This window comes from Haliotis rufescens, unplaced genomic scaffold (genome assembly GCF_023055435.1).
Source record: "Haliotis rufescens isolate VD_foot unplaced genomic scaffold, xgHalRufe1.0.p SCAF_22, whole genome shotgun sequence".
Lineage (NCBI taxonomy): Eukaryota > Metazoa > Mollusca > Gastropoda > Lepetellida > Haliotidae > Haliotis > Haliotis rufescens.
In genome coordinates this window covers 12,511,903-12,529,740 of record NW_025963913.1, presented here as the reverse complement: position 1 = coordinate 12,529,740, position 17,838 = coordinate 12,511,903, and the positions used below count along the sequence as shown (strand labels likewise).

Genomic DNA, 17,838 nt, shown 5'->3' with positions numbered 1-17,838 from the left:
CTGTGTGTTTGCTGATGTTGTTAATCTGTCTGACAGAAAGGCTTCAAAGCCTGTATAGGTTCTGACATTGACCACTCCAAGTAATCACGAATAAGCACAGTACAGACAGTCAGGTGGCATGCTAAACCGGACGCAGAGCGGACTACAAGGCTTATCTTCTGTATGCTAACACTACTACAGAAACAAGTTCCTTTTCCTTCTATTTATCTCATCGTCTTGTTGTCAGCTGGTGTGTGTTGTAATCACACAGGGATTGTTTAAACTGAAGGACCAGTATACAATCACCTATTCACATAGTTTTTTTTGTCTGTAACAATGACCTATTGCATGAGAAAAATATTATATATCACCAAAGGTTCAAACATTGATTAATTTGCTGTGTTATTACACATAAATACACTAAAAATATTTAACCCTGGAATAGTTTTGATGAATAGTTTCTGTAAAATACTGAAATGCCAACTAGTAATTTATAGTACAAAACGCCCTCATGGGGCAGGACTCAAATATTGTATAAGCATCATAGATTTGGCACAACAGCTCAACAGCATATCATACAGTTGTGTGTACATGCATGCATGAGCGAGCATATGCATATAAATATAGACACATGCATACACATATACACACATACACACACATACTCATATGGACATATACGCATACTCATGCATGCACACGCTTGCACACACGAATCATGCTCACAAGCACACACATGCACGCAGAGAACATTTATACGAAATAGGATTTCATATATAGTTTTTGCAATTAAGATTAGCATATGGTATATTCTCTCAGACATCAAGTATTTGTAGTTGGTCCAAGGATGCTTTTCGTCACCCTTATTGTAAGAGTGCTACTGATGTGTCTGCTATAGTTTGGGAATAATTACGTTTGATTCAATGAATTGATATGTCCATGCTTCCGAAGCATAGGTTGCTACTGGCACCACCAGAGCATCATAAATTACTGATGGAGGATAGCACTGGTGAGGCAGGTACCCGTGGTTGAAGTTTAGCCATTTTAACCACATGCACATTGCTGGTTTAACTTGAAGTGGTTCTGCTTCACACTCACAGGTCACATTGTAGTGGGAAACTAGTAAAACGTGAGTATGTTAGTGGACATGTGTAACTTGAGTCCTATCCTAAGATGAGTTGAGTGTGTGTGATGTCAGTACAGCAGTAGGGCTGTGTGTCTGATCCATCACTAGAGGGGGATAAATACCACCTCCCAGTAATCAATATTGTATGACACATAAGCAGGCAGTAGTCTTCATGCAGAACAGCCAGGCTGTGGCCTGCCACATATTCATTCCTCAGTGCAAATTAAGCTTTAAAATGATTGGTCAGCCAGCAAATTTCATGGTCTTCCCCTAATCAGCCTTCTCAGGACAGTTAGGGCCAGTAAGCAAACTTGAATCAATAGCTTTGTCTGATACCACACTTTGGTCAATGCTTGAGCTGTGTAATGGTGGCTTGTGTTTAGTCAGTCTGGTCAGTCTGGTCTCCTGTCAACTGGAATTGTTCTGTCCCATCACATTACATCACCTTTCCACCTCACAACACATCACTCTGCCACCTCACAACACATCACTCTGCCACCTCACAACACATCACTCTGCCACCTCACAACACCACAACACCTTGCCACCTCACAACACATCACTCTGCCACCTCACAACACATCACTCTGCCACCTCACAACACCACAACACCTTGCCACCTCACAACACATCACTCTGCCACCTCACAACACATCACTCTGCCACCTCACAACACCACAACACTTTGCCACCTCACAACACATCACTCTGCCACCTCACAACACATCACTCTGCCACCTCACAACACATCACTCTGCCACCTCACAACACATCACTCTGCCACCTCACAACACCTTGCCACCTCACAACACATCACTCTGCCACCTCACAACACATCACTCTGCCACCTCACAACACCACAACACCTTGCCACCTCACAACACATCACTCTGCCACCTCACAACACCTTGCCACCTCACAACACCACAACACCTTGCCACCTCACAACACCACACCTTGCCACCTCACAAAACATCACTCTGCCACCTCACAACACATCACTCTGCCACCTCACAACACATCACTCTGCCACCTCACAACACCACAACACCTTGCCACCTCACAACACATCACTCTGCCACCTCACAACACCACAACACCTTGCCACCTCACAACACATCACTCTGCCACCTCACAACACCTTGCCCCCTCACAACACCACCTTATACATTCTACAAATAAAAAGTGAATTATATATGTGTACGATTAGTATGGACTATTAATTGCATGTTAATGAATATTCATATGGAAGCTTTCTCATATTTTCAGATTTCAGCGTAATTGATATGGCCTCAGAATAGGAGGAAATATTATTTGATGTACATACATGTAATGCAGCAGAGGCGTAAACAGTTGAACCTTGTACTGTCTGATGGAGAGGTGCAGTGACTCTCTCAGAGTACAGCCGAAAACATCTATATACACATTCCTATATATGATTAACTGCTTCCAATAGGGAGAGTCAAATTATTTTTCTATCCCCATTTACTGAATTACCGCAATTGAGGTTGGCATTTCAAACTTTCATTGCGAGATGAAACATTTTGTGCTGCACAGTTACAGCTGAATGGCATGGCTCTGCTATTCTGCTTTGGGAAGTGATCAATCTGGTTTCACAAACAGGCTATATTTGCCAGTGCCGTCATAGACGTAACACAGATAAAGTGATGAAGATGGATTAGATATCTATGTGTGTCTGCTTGGATTGAAGAAAGTGAAACCAGACAGGGACATTTGCCACAACTTTTCAGAATTCTGTAGTTTCTCTATGTCTCACATATTATGAGTAGATATATCTACATCTAATTGAACTTTTTCTCTGCATTTATATCTTAAATTTTTATGTGATTTAGAGAAAATTTTGTGAGTCTTATCATGCTTATGTTCACATGTTTTGATGTGATTTGGAAGAGGAAGAAACTAATATGGCCTCAAAATAAAAGCTTAAGGTTCTAATTAATCTTAGAAGGAAACATTTAAAATTAAGGGAACTGACTTTTGCTTGTGACAATCTTTATCGTCTGAAGACATCTCAAACAGAATGTATAGGGACTAATTCCCACAGAGGACGATCATACAGTGGTAGAAACTTTATATTTTTAGTCAACTGGTCCTAATAATGATAACATATAGCAAAGCTCTTAGAAATGGCAAATTTCTACTTGTCCTTATGATACCTCAACTGTTGGGCAGTTTGGCAAGGACTACAGGAGTAGTGCCAATTTCTAACGCTGTCGTATTGTGTTTAACATGAGCTTCATTTACAGTCTGAACATGTGAAGCATCTGAATGTCGTTGCACATTTCCCATAAATGGAATAGCACATGCCCTCTGTACCAATGCCCGATGCATGTCATTTCTCTGGAATTTTGTATCAAGCAAGTATTTGTAGAAGTGCTTCAAGGTTCTTACAGGCCTTGAGTTTTAAGATCCTTCTTGAAAAGCCTTGATTTTTAGTGTCAACCTTAAAAAGCCTTGAAAATCACAAAAATAGCTTGAAAAGCCTTGAATTTGTACAAAATAACTTGTTGATAAAAGTATTTAATGTACTAATACCTATGTACCAAGGATGTTTAAGTATGATTTATCACAGTGATAGATTTGACACTTTGCCAAACACCTTGAAGAATTCATGACAGACTTAATTTATTTTACTTGTTTGCTGTGAAAATCAAACTTGTTTGAAAATTAGTGATGTTCATACTGGTTTTTAGGTTTTCCGACTAATATATAGTTTGATCTTTACAACTAATATTCAGTATGCTGGATTAAAAAACATACTGACAGACAGGATAAAAACCCAACAAATAAGCCTTGAAAGTGACACTTGAAAGCCTTGAAAAGACCTGGAATTTTAGTGTTCAATATATGTATGAACCATGTTCTTTTTAAAATACTGTGACCTTTCCTACAAGTTTTAATTACTGATTCTGTTGAACAGTTAGGGTGGCCTCTTCCCCGTGCAGCAATTCAATTCCCATAACTCTGTGTAGAAATTCAGTTTGGCCTGTTTTTACATTTTTTCCCCCTTTTTCGTATCAAAAGAGTATTAATTTGCATGAAGAAAGACACAAATAGTAACATACATTCATAATGTTTGTATTAGTGTACTTTTGAAAAAAAAATTAACAGTAATCTTGACTTTGAAAGGGAAAATGTTAAAAAAAATGATGCAAAACAGTAGGGTATTTTCAATTGGCAACTGCAAACTTCATGTGATGAATTTTGTAATAAAACTTATATCATTAGAATCACAAATGCACAAGGAATACTATAACGCACCGTAACGCGATGTTTTTCCCCAACTTCCATGCGTAACGCGGTGGCGAAAAAATATCAAAAGCAGGAGAAATGTGTTGGAATTGGTGGGCAAGCCGTTCGCGTGCGTTCAAGGGAGATAACCGAGTGCGGCTTATTTACCATCAGCTGCCAAGAAGAAGAAGCGCCAATAAAATATACACCTATAAGTACATCGTCATTATTAAGCGTAATACAATGTTGCCTTCAACCAAAAAGACATTGGAGAGAGAATAAGGAAATTCTCAAGAGCTTTGACTGTCTTAGGTATCCAAGAAAAGACTTTTCGTCACATTTTGAGAGCTCCTTAACCGGATGTGCAGACCACTTGAGAGTTCTTCGACCGGATCAGCTGACTACATGTGCCTAATGTCAGGTCTCATCGTATTGTCAACGCAAGTTACACCATGTGAATTAATTATGGTAATTCCTACAAATACAATCGTGATCTTTGCTGTAACACACAGGAAATGTTATGTAATGAGAATGTCGGGCAGGTGTTCTGTTTATGTAATAAACTTGTCAGTGTCACCAAGTTGTTTATACAGTGATTTATGGCACCTCATTAAAAAATCAAAGCCAGCATTTCCTCGAACCCACGAATTTTGCACGAGAATTTTTAGTTGTTTATACAGGGAATTATGGCATTTTCTTGAATCCATGAATTATGTATGACAATTTTGATAACATGAGAATCGCAAATGCTTACGGAACACTGTAACGCAGTGGCGAAAAAAAAGGAGAAATGTGTTGGAATTGAGACAGCAAATTTCAATATATTAAAACAAGATAACGCGGTTGGTTTCCGTGGATATCGCCTGACAAACATGTATGTGGTATTTTATTATATATAAATCTGCCGCCAAACAATTGAATCGAAAATTACATTCCCCAAGAAAATACATTTTCAGAAAAGATCGAAAGCAGGAGAAATATGTTGGAAATTGGGGGAACATGTGTTATTTTATTAGCGATTTTAATTGTGAACTGGTGAAAGCATATATATGTGTGTGTGATGTCGATACTCACCTCAATGTTCCCTTCCGCTACTTTATTATGTGGCGAAACGGTACGGAATAATTCGAGCATGCGAAAGACGTTCGTGGGATGTTAGTCATGTCAGTCGGCATTTGTCACCTTGAGTTATCGTCACGGACACGTTGTTTAATGCCAGAATATATACATGAGAAATCTTTGTCACATGTGGTAACCAAGCACGATATGTCCACGAAGTTCAATATTTTTAACACCCGCGCGATTTCCATCTGAAAAACGGTACCCATTGTTGTAATCTGACCAACCATGATCCGGCAAAAGGATGACGGACAAAAAGCTAATTTCCGGCGCAGTGGTGACGTGGCATTACACCTAATTTGCATATCATGTGACACAACATTTCGTAAACAAATTATTTACCAAAACTATTTAGACTGTATTGCTACTGGCTATAAATTATCGCCAACTCCCCGTTGTCGCACGGGATATCATTTTAATTTTGCTCGTTTTCATTGGAAGAGAGAAAGATTTATCCGAAAATGACAAAACACTTGTGAGGAAATATTTTTTTTAAAAAAACCCACAATAATCGCCAAGCCCGAATACAGCTTTATCAAAGACATGTGGGCCATCGCGACTTATTCACTCGAAAATAAAAAACAAAACACAATGACGCACTTCCGTTCTGGCATTGCTTTCTATCGGTCAGTCATTTCTTTCTCAAAATACAATTCTGAAACCTATTTGAGCTGTACGTAGCATGTGTATATATCGAAATCCATAGTACATATGATAGCATGTAGAGATCGAATGTGGGGAATATTGGTTTGCAGACGACAAATTTGTAATGTCATTTGTATAACTGAAGCGTATATGCGTGATCACGTGGCACGTGCTGTCAAGACGACGGGAAAGTTATACACGTTATAACAGAGATCAACTAAATCATTTTTCACGAACTGAAATCACGGAGTGACAGAAATGAAAAAAACAACTGGCGGTAACCAGTAGCTCTATCATGTCTACAATGAGGTCATGGGACAACGTAAAAGTGATCTGTGTGCTGTGTATGTATTGAAATGTTCTGTAATGAGCATGTCGGGCAGGTGGTTCTGTTTATGTAATAATAAACTTATCGGAAGTTGTTATCATGGTTATACAGGGATTTATGGCATTTCCTTGAATCTACGAATTTGATAACATTAGAATCGCAAATGCTTACGGAACGCTATAACGCAGTTGTTTTTAACTATTTTCGCCACCTTCCATGCGTAACGCGGTGGCGAAAAATATTTAAAACGCAGGAGAAATGTGTTGGAATTGTGACAGCAGATTTCAATATTTTAAACCATGATAACCATGATGGTTTCCAAGGGTATCGCCTGACAAATATGTATGTGTGGTTTTATTATACATATGAATAGACAACAACAGTCGTCAAAAACGGCGATTACAAGAATAAATGGCTTTCATTTTCAGAAAAGATAAAAAGCAGGAGAAATATGTTGGAAATGGGGGGACATGTGGTATTGTATTAGCGATTTTAATTGTGACAGCATATATGTGTGTGTGATGGCGATGTTCACCTCAATGTTCCGTATCGCCAGTGCATTATGCAAATGCTTACACCATGTACACAAATGAACACGGTTGTTTTCGACTATTTTCGCCAATCTCCATGCGTAACGCGGTGGTGAAAAAAAGATCAAAAGCAGGAAAAATGTGTTGGGATTTGGGGGCATGTGGAATTTGAATAGCAATCAAAATAATTGTGACAGCAGATTCAAATATTTAGAACCACGATAACGCGGTTGATTACCATGCGTAAAGCATTACCAATATGGATCTGGGGTTATATTATATATGAATCTGCCGCCACACAATTGAAATCGATAATAAAATCCCGACTGTCCTCATTGGATAAATGAAGCTTAAATATACGATTAGCAAGCATTAAATACCAACGTGTTGCGCATATGTCTATTACCCTTTCAACTGGTGGTTCTTTAAGGGAACACCAGTTGAAAAGGGTAAAAGACATATGCCTGGCGAATCATATTTGCATTACCAGTGGTGCTAAGCGCTTGCGGGCCTCTGTTATAAGGCGCCGAGACAGCGACAATTTAACGAACTTGTGGTAAAAATAGTTTCACGGAGTTTTTGCTCAGTTTAGTTACTGCATAAAACATTATGAAATCGGGTAAGTCGAAGTGAAACGGCGATTACCTTGATTACTTCCGTGGCGAAAAAAGATATAAAAAACCCAGGAGAAATGTGTTGGAATTGATGTGCATGTGGATTCAAGCAATTGAGATACGATGACATGCCAGCAGCCCATGCTTGCCGTAAAAGGTGACCATGCTTGTAAAAGGCGACCAACGGGATCGGGTGTCCAGGCTCGCTGACTTGGTTGATGCATGTCATCGATCCCAATTGCGTGGATCGATGCTCATGATATTAATCGCTGGGTTGTCTGGTCCAGACTCGATTATTTTACAGACCGCCGTCATATAGCTAGAATATTGCTGGGTGCGGCGATAAACAACGAACGAACAAACGATGACATGCATCAACAAAGTCAGCGACCCTGACTTGGTTGATGCATGTCATCAATCCCAATTGCGTGGATCGATGCTCAATATGTCAATCACAGGACTGTCTGGTCCAGACTAGATTAATTACAGACCGCCGTCATATAGCTGGAATATTGCTGAATGCGGTATTTAATATATGTTGTGTTGGAGGGAGCGTTATTTACATAAGCCAGTTTGGCCTGTTAGTGTTTACAAATCTCAGATGAATAAAATATGATTAACCTATTATTACATGTTGCGGGGTGTCTTATTTCATACAAAACCAATGTTCTTAAACACATCACCTTGGGTGAAACAGAATTATTTCCTTGTTTTAGCGTCGATTTCATAATGCTTACATGCGTATGGGATAACATAAGATTGTTATTTGATGTTGTTAATATGCTGTGGGGCATTTGATATTTACAGTCCACATGCCCACGGTGATTTTCTAATATATATTTCATATGCATACAGTACTTCTAGAAATAATGCAAATTCCTCAATCGGCATACACATCTGCCATATACAGGAAACTCTGTATATTTAATTATCCACTGTGATTAGCAGTTATACAGTCACATACACACCCCCCACCCCCCCCCCCCCACCCCGATAACGCGGGTCTCAGGGCCAATGGAATGTAGGTCAGGTGATAGTTGAACTAAAGAGGAGTCCAATACATGTACTGTATATGCACACTTGATGACGTATGTACGTAAATGCGCATGCATGGTTTCGACAGAAGAATTGCCGGTGTTTGTGAGAATAAATACAATGTATGATTTTATTTTTGTTCGAGTAAGATCGATCTTTTGTAGAAGTTTTGATGTTCGGTTATTGTTAACTACTTTGACTGTTGGGTCCATTTGAATGCAAATATGGTAAGATATACATGAATGAAATAATCTTTTGGGCTTGAAATTTCATTACTTCGCCAGAGATGGGTGTCCCGTCATGTCGGGATAGCGTAAACCACGCAAACAGTGCATTGTCCAGTGTCTGGTCGTACGCCGTCTTGGGGCGGTCGGGTAGCCTAGTGGTTAAAGCGTTCGCTCGTCACGCCGAAGACCCGGATTCGAATCCCGACGTGGGTACAATGTGTGAAGCCCATTTCTGGTGTCCCCCGCCGTGATATTGCTGGAATATTGCTAAAAGCGGCGTAAAACCAAACTCACTCACTCACGTACGCCGTCTTTTCCTGCTTCATGTCTCTGTCTTCTGATGTCTTCTGTCTTTAGCCTGTGAATCTCTTTCTCTCTTGATCAACGCTAACTTCTCCGCAATGCTTGTCGTCTGCTTTTCACTGATGCCATGATGAAATGGTACAGAAAAAAATGGGAACTGGAATTTTATATACCCAGTATGATTTCAGCACGAACTTCTTCTCACTTTTAATGTTGTTTCAGATTAGTTTTAACTCTTACACACGCGACACGCTTGATGTTTAAAACTAGTCACAGCACAGATTGATGTGTTAAATTGATGAAGATGGAAGTCGGATCATAATTGGGTCCAGATACGGAAAACCTACGTCGTGTGTTTTAAACAAATAAAAATAACAGGTGTTCATTGTTTTTTGGACATTAATTGTATTAGGTAATCCCTGTACCAAATACGCGTAATCAAATGGGAAGCAGCATCAAATTTATGGGAGCCAGTGATCACCCCGCAGTCAACTGGGATGACGCAATACAGCACGTGACTTCTCCCAAAATGAACTTACCCCTCCACGTTAAAATATATCGTCGCCTCTTCGATTTATTTCCCGTGGTATGATAGTTGATGACACCACGAATTAGCCAAAGTACTATGTATGGACATCACAGGCGCGGCGTTTTGCGAGAATACAAAGATTATTTGAATCGGAATTCGCTCGATCGTTCATACTTCCAGCCACTGGCGAAGAATTGTGAAAATGCAAGAGAATAGAAGCGAAGCGAAAATTAATGTATTGATGTCAATATCGAAATATTTGCTATATGATTGTATATGAACACATTTAACATTAATAATATACCAATAATTGCCCAATAACATATGGAATTGATAACGGGCTAAAATATTTTAAAACAAATTATGATCTAAAAATATTATGCTATTTTAATATAATACATAATACATGTTTCAGTTGATTTAATGTTTTATGTACATAAACATGTACAAATACAGGGAGATATCAATAAAGGTCTGAAATACTCCTAAACGTTCATCCAGTAATTATGAATGCGTCAAATTAACAGTCACAACAATAACGCGTCAGGCTGTACTTGACAATGACACACCTTACGAGTTTCTTTGTCAACAAGTAAGGGTTAGTATCTTGGACATGCATTAAGGTACTTATATCAACTTTTAACAGACGTGCGTGTCTCGAATTCCTTGAATTGGCTGTATGGCAGTGTGAACCATGGAATAGTTTTAATGGTTTGACAATCGACCGTGCAGCAATATACATCTACAATATACTTCATCGCTATTTAGACCCGTTAATCCGACAGCCTCGCACTCCCGACATCGACACACCGAATTTGCAACGAACCACTGAAATCACTTATTAATTAGTCTCGTTAATCCGACACGGTGATCAACGTACTCCGTGGTCATCTGCCCGCGAGTACATAGACACGTGTTTTGATGCGAGACGAGTCGGCGAGTAGCTGCATATTTCAACGGCTGCAGAGATAAACTTGCTTAACAATAAACAACTACTGCTTTCAATAAACAAAACAGGATTAATCACATGCCTCGATTACCTCAATCTTATTAAACTCTTATACAAAATCTCGCAACCGCTGTGTACTTTACAGGTCACGTCAGAACGACCTTCCGCGAAGTTTGACCGACCAATCAAATTACTAACAGGAAGTCGACACAAGCCACTATGAACTGAAAGCAGCTTTCTAAGCATTTGCGGCACTAAAGTACTCACGGAAATGAAAAAAAACCCTGGTTTTTTCGATCTCAGATTTTAAATAAATGCAGTTAATATACAAAATATATAAATATTCAAACAACTCAATTAGTACTAATTGGGCTTTGGCACAAATACAGCGTATCAAAGGTTTTTATATCTTTTTACACGTAGACTGTTGTGAAACTGAGCATAACCAGGTGTTTGAAGATCAAGGTGAATGTCCATGACCTATGACACCTTGACGACAGGTAAAAACAGGTGCTTGAAACCCACGTGCATGTGATTTGTCAGTGGTTAGTGATTTGTCAGTGGTTTTATTTTTGAATGTTGAAAGTGCCTACAATTACCTCCTGTAACGTACATTTTGTATTGAGCACTGAGATAAAACTAGCAAATCAAGACTAGTACTTTTCCAGTTGTTTTGTTATTTCGTATTTACATCTACGTAATGCTTTGTGTCGATTATTAAATCCAGCAAAACAGTTTTTTTCCATTTCCATGAGTACTTTAGTTTCAAATTGCCGACTTGCATTCCCAACTATGCCTTATAAAGTATTTTAAGTCAGACATACAGTCCGTATCAGTAGTTTTTGAAAACGTATTCCGCTAACATTGTAACATAACAATATGATTATTTCCTTTTTTATTACGAGTTTGAATCGTTATCGATCGTGTAGTTGTCCGATTTTCGATCACGAACGTTAAAACAACCTAATTTCGTTTATAATAAATAACGGTAGAAACGTTGAAACATACATGTAAACGCGCGCGCACTGAATATCACAGGCAACATTATGTGTAGAAAAACAAATAAATGCAGTTAATATACAAAATATATAAATATTCAAACAACTCAATTAGTACTAATTGGGCTTTGGCACAAATACAGCGTATCAAAGGTTTTTATATCTTTTTACACGTAGACTGTTGTGAAACTGAGCATAACCAGGTGTTTGAAGATCAAGGTGAATGTCCATGACCTATGACACCTTGACGACAGGTAAAAACAGGTGCTTGAAACCCACGTGCATGTGATTTGTCAGTGGTTAGTGATTTGTCAGTGGTTTTATTTTTGAATGTTGAAAGTGCCTACAATTACCTCCTGTAACGTACATTTTGTATTGAGCACTGAGATAAAACTAGCAAATCAAGACTAGTACTTTTCCAGTTGTTTTGTTATTTCGTATTTACATCTACGTAATGCTTTGTGTCGATTATTAAATCCATTATGTGTAGAAAAACATACTGTCCAAGTTAGCCAATGGAATTTATGCCCGGGTAAAAATATTTGCATAAAGCGAATTCCGACCTGTCGACAACGGACAAGTACGTAAACGATCTGTCTTGTCATTGAATAAGATCATGTTTTCTTCCCCATTTATATTTATACTTAATGTTATTATTCTTGCAATTGCTATAGTGTAAATTATAGCTTATTCAACAGATTGTTGCCATAACACGCGCAATTGAACTTGCAACAAACACCCGCCTGAAACACGTGGTGCTCTTTGTGATGCTGATGTATCCCATAATTATTATTGTTCGTGTTCACTAATAAATGGAGCTGTTGATGACATCTGAACACGATTTCAGAATGAACATATATATTTGGTGGGACTAAATATTTCATAAAGCAAAGAAACAAGACAACAGGCGTACGGATTTCTTCCGTTGACTTTTATTTCTAACATCCTCAAATAAACGATCAAAACGATATGCCTTAACTGTTCCATGACGTGGATGAAATAACTAATCAGCTGCTACCGTATTTTCTTGAGTATAGTACGCAATATTTGTCCAAAAAACATAGCTGTGTAGAAGAGGGTGCGCAATATACACGAAATAATGACTTTTGATGATTTTTTTCCCCCCATGGAAAGATATTGCCGTGGCACGTAACACCGGAAATACCATGTCAACAATTCCATACTAAAGTACGCAAATTAATAATGTAATTACACTGTCTGGCTATAAAAAGTGTTGTTTTTTTTATATCTGGACTTATGTATGTTACTTATTTCATTAATTCTATTCAAAATTCCTTTAAATATTGTTTTAATTAATTTCGGCGAAGGGAGCGGAAGATCGCGCAACTCACCTTTTATTAACAGCGACCACGGTCAGATTACCGCTATTGACGCCTTGAAACGAACTTTAATTGACAGAGAATGGATACATATATCATAAATGCCATACTTTGACTCGTTAAAAGTCATATTTGTTATAGTTTGACGATTCTATGTCAACACGTAGTTCTCGCGATCACGTGCGCGAGAGCCTTGACGGTGACTGGTCAGACTGGTTCCATGTGAAAAATTATTACCCGGCAATAGCGATCAGCTGCTTCGCTTAGGGTTATTATTATTTAAAATATGTTTAGTAAAAGCTGCAACTAAATTAACAAGATATTGGGATATATAATTACTGATAAAAAATAGTTTCAGATACAATTTTTGCCGATCCTTGCATTAAAATACTGTAAAGTTATATATCATTGGGTGTGTCTTGACCGTATCACCGGTAGATTCCAAGAAAACGTGTGTACAGCTGATAGCTGTGTCCGGCTTAGTTTACGAGAAAATACACAAGGTAATCTTAATCCCTGGATGTAAAACAATGCCTGGCAGAACAAAAAATACAATTTAAACGGTAAATAAATTTGTCTGGTGATTTTTTATCTCAAATTTTGAATTTGTACTGACCAAGTTTCTCATCACCCGTTCGTTTACCGGAATTCGCTGAAGGGGTAGATCTACAGTGTAATTTATTTCTGCACTTGACATTCGATTTTTCCCCCTAAAATACTGAATCCGCTAGAGGGGGTTGCGCACTATACTCAAGAAAATACTGGTAATTGATATAGGAAATACCCACACACTTGTGTGAACTCTCAACATCTACTGAATGTCGTATTGAATCGTAGACCATTCATTGTGTGCTATGATGAATAGATAAACCACTAAACTCGTGAAGTTCACGTAATAATTTTCAAACAATCCTGATAGTGCAACAAGTTAATTTTAAATCACACACATTCAAGTACACACACGTCTTTCCATGTATCCACATTCACCCGCTGACCGCACAGGCCACAGACACCTAAACGAGCCTCCTGGTGGTAATGAAGGCCGGGAATCAACCAAGCGCTAACGATGAAGTGACACCAATACACAGGACATTCAAAGTCCTTTTACACGCGCTTCAGTGACTTTGCCCACGCACGCGAAAAACCGGGTCCTGCAGTAGGAATTGAAAATCCACATCCCAGAGAGGCCACCCTGACTGTTGAACAAAGATGTCTAGTTTGGACCAGGGTGTTTCAACATGAATCACATGAGGTTTCATAGTGAATTGTCCATCTAAACACTGGATTGATAAAGAGATTTTCCTGGCTTGAGTTGTATGGACAATGGCATTTCACAACTTATTGGAAGCCCTTTTCAACAGCTACTGACAATCTAAATGATAGAATAGCCAGTGAGATTTTCAGTTGTAAAAGTCAAGTTTACAGGCATGCCCAGTTTGACTGCCACCCAAACAGAGGAGGATTTTGACAAATACTCCAGTCTTTGGTTTATCTGGCTGTTCTACAACCTCTTCTGGCAGCCCTACAGACAGTACACAGACACTGCGCAGACACCATGCAGGTGTGATACCTACACGAACAAGTCGGCAGAATGGCCTAGGTTACCTGGCCACCTGTCATCACCTCCACTGTACTTCCTGGCTTGCTGGTTGCATACACCCACTGAGTATGATTAATGTGCCCTCTCAAATACTTGGTGAATCTCAGGTGTCCTGTGAGGCATGACTGTTGAGGATCTGCCAGTTTTGGACTACAAGCTCAAGTCCGGTCTTATTCACTGCTGCAACTGTCAGAGATCCTAGAATAGATGGTAACATACCACTTACTACTGATAAAAGGGAGCTATGGTTGACTGTGGAGTAAAAGGCTAAGAAAATATTTGGGGGGTTTATGTTGATATCGGATGTGTCCACTGTGTATGGGAATACATGCTTGAAATTTTGCAGGCATATTGTCAATTAGAGCATGTAGGTGTGAATGAGTGTTGCCTTGGAATTGCCAGCCATTCCTCCTGAAGGGCTACCTCAAGCTGGGCCATGTTGGCTGGTGTGGAGAACATCCTAGTCCTGCACCATGACTGGGGAATATTTTTATTTTATGGAAAAAAAACCAAACAATCTAGATATGTATTGAAAAGCAAGTCTAGCCCGCTTTAGCTAGCTCTATTCCACAGTCTATGAAATCAGCATCGGGAAAATTATTTGTTTAACTCTTTCATCACTGGCTGCCCCAGAGTTATGTCCCTTGAAACCCTGCAGTCCCTGACACTGACAAGGCCTGTACACTGGCCTCCCTGGCAGTATTATTGGAAAATCACACTATCATTTTTGATGCACTTTTTCTACCAGAAACTTGCTTTTAATATACATTTATCATATACCATTGTAAAGAGGATTAAGTATACTTTAATATTCTTTGTTGTTATTGTCTCTAACCTTTGTTATTTTCTAATTACAGGTGTTTACAAGTGAATTAAAACTTGAAAACACTGAAAAAATGAAAACAGACAATGAATTTTGGCTCAAATTGTATTACAAATCACAAAAATAAATCACAGATACAAGGCAAACATAACACAGTGGTCTTGTCATCTTGGATGGCACAGGTAATCCCAGGTGTTACAGGTAAATTCTCTTCATGCACATCTGTAAACAAATAAACAAGTTTACAACTCTTGGTACTGACTTTGTTTTCTATACTGATGTGACATATTACTTATGATACACTTACAGCCTCTTAGGTAAATTCGTTAACACAGGTAAACTTGTTAACGCAGGTAAACTCGTTAACACAGGTAAAAACACAAATATTTGATTTATTTTGTTCTTTTTCAGGATTTGAAACAAAAATTAAGTATTTAAGTTTTTAAAAAGTTATTTATCACATTATCTGAACATTGAACCACAGCTACTATAAGAATGACATCACAGGGAAGATAACACAGATTGATCTGAAGAGGGAAAGATTGTAAAAGGACGGAAAGATCGTAAATTCAAGTTCTGCAAATATACAAGTTGTGATAACATATTTACAATACACTGCTATTTACAATTGCATAATAAATTAAATCAGTACTTTATTAAATCAATTAATAAATAAATAATCATTACAGTTACTAAAATTTAAATTAAGATGTAAAAAACAAGAAAACAAACATGAATATGGAAATAAATTTTATTCAAATTGAGCGAAATATAAGGACATACGACAAACCGGCAAACTACAATTCGGATTGCGATCAGAAAAATAAATTTAAAAAAAAAGAAACAGATACGTCATGCCACTCACCTTTGTTGTTGTTGTGATCGCTCGTTCACGTGTCGGTGGCTGGATTCTCATTCGTCGCACTGATAATCTGTTCAAACACAGAATCATTGTAAAACAGTTGGAAAAAATCAATAGCACGACTCTTCACTCACCGTGTCAATATATATTCTTGAGTCCGGTCGCCTCTTCAAAATCCCTCATGTCTCCACCGTTGTGGTCCCTCTGCCACTCCCATTCTTGAAAGTTGGCGGGGGGGACACCTCGTCGGAACCGTCAAAATCTTCACCAAAATATTCGCGAAATTCTCTCTCCATTTCGCGTAAATTATTCAATTCAAACACATTATTATTCCCGATAGAGTCGTTGTTAATCATCTGATCGCTATCCGAATCGTAGTTGGTCGCCATTATGCTTGATTTACGATTCAAGCGAGAAAAATACCTGTCGCGAAAACAGGTGACATACCCGCGGTTTTCGTGCCAAAAAGACCGGGAAATTCCATAGAATGACGTGTCATTACGTGTAGATCTCGTTTCCATATTTAGAACGAGATTACACACGAGAGAGGAAGTAGAAAGAGCGATTTTGTAAACACGCTCGCGCCGCCCGATTTATCGGGCAGCCGGGTTCTGGGCCACGGCTTATGCTGCCCGATTTTTCGGGCAGCCGGGTTCTGGGACACGGTTTATCCTGCCCGATAAATCGGGCAGTCGGGGCGAAAGGGTTAAGAAGGGTATTGTGTTATGTAAGATTTCATAGACTAAATGTGAGTCTAAGAATATCGCACCCATTCTCCAAGGGGAACATTTCTGGTGATTTTGCAGTTCAGTCTAAAGACTTGCCGTAGATAATCGTAGATAATCGGTGACAATGTGGGCACAATGTGGGCTGGCGTTATCATCTTGGAAGTCTAAATCCGTGCTGACATTCCATGCCAAAGGGATAACAACAGGATGTAAGATTTGGTCAACATTGATCGCTGGTCAGTCATGGTCCCATTCAGAATAATCAGATCGGTTCTCCTGTCACGTGTGATCCCACCCCACACCTTAAGGCTACCACCCCTGTAATTGTTGATGTTTATATTCGTCTTCCCTTCAAGGTATGAAACTCTCTCTTGATTTCTGGGTCAGTTTTGAATCAATTGCGTTTCCATCCTGTTGTTGTTTTGTGATTTTAAGCCTGCCACCCCCAGGTCTCATTTTACACCTCAGGGTTGAAGTTACACAGGCGGGAAAGAAATGACTTGCTTTGCTCAATAATGTGAGGCCTCTGACATGCATATACATGTACATCTGGTGCTTCTCTTTGTGTGTGATAGGAGATTCATTATGATGCCACAAACTCAGATATGCTCGTAATACGATCTATAGTTCCTTGTCTTTTTTGTCGCTAGTATAGAACACACTGACAGACACTACTGTAATATGATAATCATTGGGGGTTCCCAGGACTCACTGCCTTGTCAGTCCTGTAAACACATGAACACCTTTAGTTGGTCTGTCAGCACCATACCCATGGATGTGGGTTTCCCCAAAGTAATAAATAGCAGTAACCTGTGTCACTCCCTGTTTCCTCCCACATACAGCTGACAGCC

General features: G+C 39.0%; 1 protein-coding gene across 1 annotated transcript in view; it reads left to right on the top strand.

The window, feature by feature from the left end:
• LOC124118552 (SLIT-ROBO Rho GTPase-activating protein 1-like) overlaps positions 1-17,838 on the top strand; it is a 207,929-nt gene that overhangs the window by 35,010 nt on the left and 155,081 nt on the right. The window lies entirely within an intron of this gene.